Source organism: Nycticebus coucang, chromosome Y, assembly GCF_027406575.1.
Source record: "Nycticebus coucang isolate mNycCou1 chromosome Y, mNycCou1.pri, whole genome shotgun sequence".
NCBI lineage: Eukaryota > Metazoa > Chordata > Mammalia > Primates > Lorisidae > Nycticebus > Nycticebus coucang.
The window spans coordinates 28,323,278-28,330,158 of record NC_069805.1 but is presented as its reverse complement, the minus strand read 5'-3'; the positions used below and the strand labels follow the sequence as shown (position 1 = coordinate 28,330,158).

The window sequence follows — 6,881 nt, the reverse complement described above, 5'->3', positions numbered from 1 at the left end:
ATTCACTCTTTTTTTTTTTTTTGCCACAAAGTCATGTGCCATGGCATTATACATCACAGCAACTTTAAATTCTTGGGCTCAAAGGATCCCCTTGCCTCAGCCTTTTGAGTGCTGGAACTACAGGCTCTGTCCACTACATTTGGCTAGTTTGGAATTTTTAGTAGAGTTGGTGTCTGCCTCTTGCTTGAGGCTGGTCTCGAACTAATGAGCTCAAGCAGTCTATTTGCCTTGATCTCCCCGAGTGTTAGAATTAGAGGTATGATCCCCTACATACAGCAGCTACATTTCTTTTCTTTTCTTTTTTTTTTTTTTTGGTAGTATTTTAATTTAATTTTCTACTGGCCAAATTTACATAAATCCCTCACCCTTTCCTTTAAGTTAGTGTGACAGTTCTCCATAATAAACTACTTAAAGAGAAGCTTTGATCAAGAATGGAATGAAATAGCAAAAAAAAAAAAAATCACTGCTGCTTTAAAAAAACCAATACTTTCACCAATTTTATACTCAAACAAAACCACGCAATATGTGTTTTCAGTCTTTCCTTGGGGCTGGCTTTCCTCTCCATCCAATGGCAGAGCTGCGGTCAGTGACTGTTTGTCGTTCTGGAGGCAGAGGCTCACTCAGCTTCACATTATCAGGAGGCCCTGGATAGAAGATTCTAAGGTCTTGAAATCCCAAATTGTCATGGCTCCATCAATGCCAGTAGTGCAAAATTTGCGACAGTCTTGCTTGTTCACCTCATAAGTAGACCCTTGAGTGATGCTATTCGGGTGCAGCTTCTCCAGGGCTGTATTACAGTCCTCGGTCATGGCCCTCTTGTCCGTGTTGTGGAAACGTTCCATGGCAGACATGTTGCGCTGGATGCTCTGTTTTGGAATGTCTAACTTGGACACAAAGGTCAAGCAGCCGCGATCATCGTAGTTAAAGAGCATTGGCCGGCAGCCACGACGCTATTCTCTGAGACAAATGACACACTCAGGAGTGATAGGAACTCTGTTTTCATAGTTGAGACCTGTACACTTTTTGAAGCATCAGCAACAGACACGGTGCTGCCATGACTGACCCAGGGCAGGCAGCTCCCACTGGCGGAGAAGCTGACCCCATGGACCCAGCCACCTGTGCAACTGCCCCCTAACTCTGACATCAGCTGACCAAAAGGCAACTTGCTGCCTGAGGGTGTACCTCGCTGGCTTTTCATCCACTCCTTTAATATAGGCAGAAAACTCTCTGCATTTGAAGTCACATTGTTGTAACTCATTTGCCACCTGGAAGAAAAACTTGGATCCCACTTCAGGTATGAATCAGATGGTGATGTATTACACCTGCATAGGTGGGCTGCTGCCCCAAAGGGCAAATGGCCCTGAAGAGAAAAGCAGGCTGTCTTTTATACCCTTTTTGTGCTACTTGGCAAGTTAAGTAAAAATAGAAGCAGAAAGCGGTCGGTTAGCTCAGGGATGGGGTTATAGTCAGGGAGCCTATAGCGTGGCAGTTGGCATGAGGATAGCTTGGGAGATAAAGTAGCCTGGGAACTTTGTGTAGATAATTTTTTTCATCATTGTTTACCCCTTGCTAGGAGTTGGGGTAAGTTTTCCCATTGTTACCTGTTGCTAGGAGTTCTTGGGAACTCAGGGAAATTCCTTGTTCTGTTCTGAAACTTGTTTGAGGAATTAACCCACAGAGTGGGGGGTTGAGACATGCGGGGACTCAGGCTAAGACAGTCAGGTGCCTTTAGGGGTCTTTTTGCTGGGTCAGTTATTACAACATGATCTACTGTCAGCAAACATTGTTGGGATGCCAATCCAAACTGAGGATTGACTGTGGAGCCAATCAGCTTTTTAATGTATTTGCTTACGGGCGGCACCTGTGGCTCAGTGAGTAGGGCACCGGCCCCATATGCCGAGGGTGGCGGGTTCAAACCCAGCCCCGGCCAAACTGCAACAACAACAACAACAAAAAAATAGCCGGGCATTGTGGCAGGCTCCTGTAGTCCCAGCTGCTCGGGAGGCTGAGGCAAGAGAATCGCATAAGCCCCAGAGTTAGATGTTGCTGTGAGCCTTGTGATGCCATGGCACTCTACCCGAGGGCTGTACAGTGAGACTCTGTCTCTACAAAAAAAAAAAAAAAAGTGTTTGCTTACTCACCAGCCATTTTCAGACTCGAAGTAACAAACAGAAATGAGTCTTGCTCCACTTTTCAAAGCAAATTTGTTCTCTTAGGGGGACCAATTCACAAAAGTGGCTGCATGATTAGCTCTCAGGATCACCAGGGTTGGCTTCCAGACACCATCTTTCTGACTCCAGACATAGGGATTGCAGTCTGCCCCACAAGGGACGATGTGGTCGCTTTTGGGAGCCCAGTCAATACCTGTGATATGTCTGTTGTGCTCCTTGAGTTCATGAGCTTTTATCCACTGCCTCCCATTTTTCTTAAAGATATGCACTTTGTGATTATTGGGGCTAAGGGCAATTTGGTTACAATCCTTGTTCCAGGCATGACAGGTGATTGGCTCTAGTAAAAACTGATGCAGTGAGATTATTCTTAGAGTTTTCAAACAATGGATAGCTGGGGTGGGGGAAGGTCGGATGGGATCAGAGTGGAGAATTCACAGACTGTGGTCAGTAGATGGGAACGGGCTCAGTCGGAGGGGGTGAAGGACCGAGGCTCAGAAGGCTACATTGCATATTTATTTTATTTTATTTTATTCTAGAGACAAAGTCTCACTTTGTCACCCCCTGGTAGAGTGCTGTGGCATCACAGCTCACAGCAAGCTCAAACTCTTGGGCTTAAGCCATTCTCCTGCCTCAGCTGGGACTATAGGCACCTGCCACAATACCTGGCTTTTTTTAGAGGCAAAGTCTAACTCTGGCACAGGCTGGTCTCTAACTCCTGAGCTCAGGACAATCCACCCGCCGTGGTGAGGTGCTAGGATTACAGGAATGAGCCACAGTCACCAGCCTACATTTCTTTTTTTTTTTTTTTCTGTAGTGACAGAGTCTCACTTTATGGCCCTTGGTAGAGTGCCGTGGCCTCACACAGCTCACAGCAACCTCCAACTCCTGGGCTTAAGCAAGTCTCTTGCCTCAGCCTCCCAATTAGCTGGGACTACAGGTGCTTGCCACAATGCCCAGCTGTTTTTTGGTTGCAGTTAGGCCGGGGCCGAGTTTGAACCCGCCACCCTAGGTATATGGGGCCGGCGCCTTACCTACTGAGCCACAGGTGCCACCCGGCCTACATTACTTAAATATATTATGTCATTCAGGAGTTTATAGTATTCCTGAGGATACATTAGTGTCTCTGTTGCTACAAAATAATTCTTATAATTATCTCTGGCTTAGGATATACTTATTCATACACACACAGACACAGACACATACACATGTAGCAGAACCTCTGAACTTTCACCACTTCAGGGACTGTAACAAACTTGTCAACATACAGAGGTGATTAGCATAAGGAACCAGGCCTGCTGTACCTTGTACACATCTGGTGCATGTCTACTCTATGCAAATCAGGTCAGCTTCAGGAGATGGTCAATGTTGGGAGATGGCCCACTATGAACATTCCAGTGTGTGTTTGCATGTGTATTTTTGTATCTATCCATATACGTATATGCTGTTTGTGCATGTGTGTGTGTGTGTATACATAACACATGCACAAATAGTTATATAAACACATATACATACACAGAGTGCCAAGATCTGCAGGACTGTCTCCATGGTCATGAGTGTGCATCTTCCTCCAGGTCTCTGGATGGGTAGCACCACTCCCAGATTATGGCTGGGAGAAGTTGTGGAGGCCCACAGTCACTTGAGAATTCTCAGTGGGAATTCTCCAATCAGTAACCAAGATCAGGGGTCCTCTGGTTGCCAAGTAAATGAGGGTCTGCCTTCTCTAAGTGACCCTCCTTAAGAGCATTAGGAAAATTTCACAACTTCCTTTGTGAATTCTAAAGCTCTCATATAATCACTTTTTTGTGAGATGGCTTCTGATTTTATTGCCTAGGCTGGTGTCAAAGTGATCCTCTCACCTCAGCCTCTAAGTAGGTGAGATGACAGATGTGAGTCACTGTCCTGGGCTGACATGGAAGCCTTTTTTTCCCATAGATGGCTCCCAAATTTTTGTTACTATGGGAGGAATACATGAACATGGGACTTTTGTTCTACCATCTTGCTGATTTTACTGTCTCTATATATGTTTGTACTTTCTATTTCATTCTGTATTCAATTTTCTATAATTTTAGATTTAAATATTCAAAACTATGTGTTAGAATTTCAACTTATGTAACAAGTAATTTAGATAATGAGTAGGCATTCCATATTTATTAAAAGACTCACTTGAAAGTTCTAGTTTACTCTGGGAAAAAAGAAATCCGCAGGATTGTCATCACTTTCCTCAACCTACACTGAAATGATATTTTAATTTTTCCCAAATGCTTATTTTAAATAGTATGATTTATCATATTTTACAAGGTTAATATTTTTATTTTATTTAAACTTTTTTGATTGCTTCTAAATGGTGAATTAAACCTTTTCAGGTTTTGTAAAAATAGCAATATATTAATAACATAATAAAAATTATCTTTACTGTTTTTAAATCTTTATTAACATTTTCTGATAAGTATCTCATGTTAATGAATTGTACATTTCCATGAAATTTTATTGTCATGTGCTGCATATAATATTCAGTATACCTGCTCATTTGATTAGCTGTTAACTAATATTAAGAAAAAATACCTGCTTGGGATAGGTCCATAGTCACAGTGGAGCATTGTAGTTGTCTAGAAAAGAGAATTTTTGTTTGAGATAGAGGCTCACTGTGTTGCTAGAATACTGTAGCATCATCCCAGGTTAGAACAACTTCCAGCACCTGGGTTCAAGCGATCCTCCTGCCTTAACCTTCCAAATAGCAGAAGGTACAGGTGGCCACCACATCTCCTGGCTATACTTTTCTTCTTTAAGTAGAGATGGGGTCTCACTGTTCCTTAGCCTGGTCTCGAACTCCTGTGGTTCAGCTATCCTCCTGCCTCAACCTCCCAAAATACTAGGATTGTAAGTGTGAGCCACCACATCTAGCCACATTTTGGCTTTTATAAATAATGCTGTGATGAATGTGAGTGACTACATGTGTCTTCCCCGTTCTGCAGTGTTTATTTTGGATATATGCCCAGATGTGAGATCCCTGGATCAAATAATAAGTTTTAATTTTAGTTTTCTGAGAAACCTTCATACATTTATTTTTTATTTTTTATTAATTTATTTTTTGAGACAGAGTCTCAAGCTATTGCCTGGTTAGAGCGCTGTTGCATTACAGCTCATAGCAACCTCAAATTTCTGGGCTCAAGCGATTCTCTTGCCTCAGCTTCCAAAGCAGCTGGGAATACAGGCGCCCACCACAACGCCCGCCTATTTTTGTTGTTGTTGCAGTTTTCATTATAGATTTAGCTGACCCAAAGCAGCCTTGGTGTGTGTGGTTGGCACCCTTCCCACTGAGGTAGGGGCACCGCCCTCCTTCATCATTTTAATAGCGTCTGCAATGTTTCCCCTCACCAACATTTCAAAAGGTTTCTAATTTCTCTATAGCTTCGACACGCTTTTTTTCCATGTTGATTGCGAGTGTGATGTAATATTTTATTGTGATTTTGCTTTGCATGTCTCTAATAATTAGTACTGTAGGTATCCTTTGAAATGCCTACTGGCCATTTATATTTCTTTGAAAAATGTCAGTGAGCTCCTGCCATCCACCTGGTTCTGCTCCCAACCTCTTTTTAATTTTTTATTTATTTATTTTTATTTTTTTGTAGAGACAGAGTTTCACTTTCTCACCCTTGGTAGAGTGCCGTGGCGTCACACAGCTCACAGCAACCTCCAAGTCCTGGGCTTAGGCGATTCTCCTGCCTTAGCCTCCCGAGTAGCTGGGACTACAGGCGCCTGCCACAACGCCCGGCTATTTTTTTGCTGCAGTTTGTCCAGGGCTGGGTTTGAACCCGCCACCCTCGGTATATGGGGCCGGCACCCTGCCCACTGAGCCAAAGGCGCCGCCCCTCTTTTTAATTTTTTAAAGTAGGTCACCTCACCTCAGTCAATTTCATTTGTAGTTTTATCTGTACAGAGTGTCCTAAAATTTGCCAGACATACATGGAAAGGAAAATGGGAAATAATAGCTAATGCATCATTATATACCAAATATTTATCACATAATTTTCCATCATATTTTTCTATGTATTAAAATAAAGATATTAAAAATAGAAAATATAATTCACTTTGCTAGCTATGAGTAACTTTGGGACACTTTGTTTATTATTATTTTGCATGACCGTATTCAACTCTGTTTACTTTAAGACATTGAGAACAAAAGTTAAATCAATCAAGTGTCTATTGGCAATTTCATTTCTTTCTGCTTGTTTGCCTACATGTTACTTATATTTGGTTTATGAATAGTACATTTTCTCTAGCACTCTGGGAGGCCGAGGTGGGTGAATTACCAGAGCTCGCAGGTTAGAGACCAGCCTGAGCCAGAGCTAGACCTCATCTCTAAAAATAGCTGGGCATTGTGGCGAGTGCCTGTAGTCCCAGGTACTTGGGAGGCTGAGGGAAGAGAATCAATTGAGCTCAAGAGTTTGAGGTTGCTGTGAGCTATGATTCTATGGCACTCTACCAAAGTGAGACTGTGTCTCCAAAAAAATAAAAAAGGACATTTTCTTTTGGTTGCTGGGCAATGGTTATTTAAGCTTATAGGTGAATATTTATGACAAATCTTTTTTTCTGGGGGGGAACAGAGTCTCGTTTTGTTACCCTCAGTAGAGGGGCATGGCATTATAGCTCACAGAAATTTCAAACTCTCTGACTGCAATGATTCTCTTGCCTCATCCTCCTGAGTAACAG

General features: G+C 42.6%; 1 pseudogene; it reads right to left on the bottom strand.

Moving 5' to 3' along the window:
• Window positions 1-626: 626 nt before the first annotated feature.
• Window positions 627-2,663, bottom strand: LOC128578953 (actin-related protein 2/3 complex subunit 1A-like; annotated as a pseudogene).
• Window positions 2,664-6,881: the final 4,218 nt, after the last annotated feature.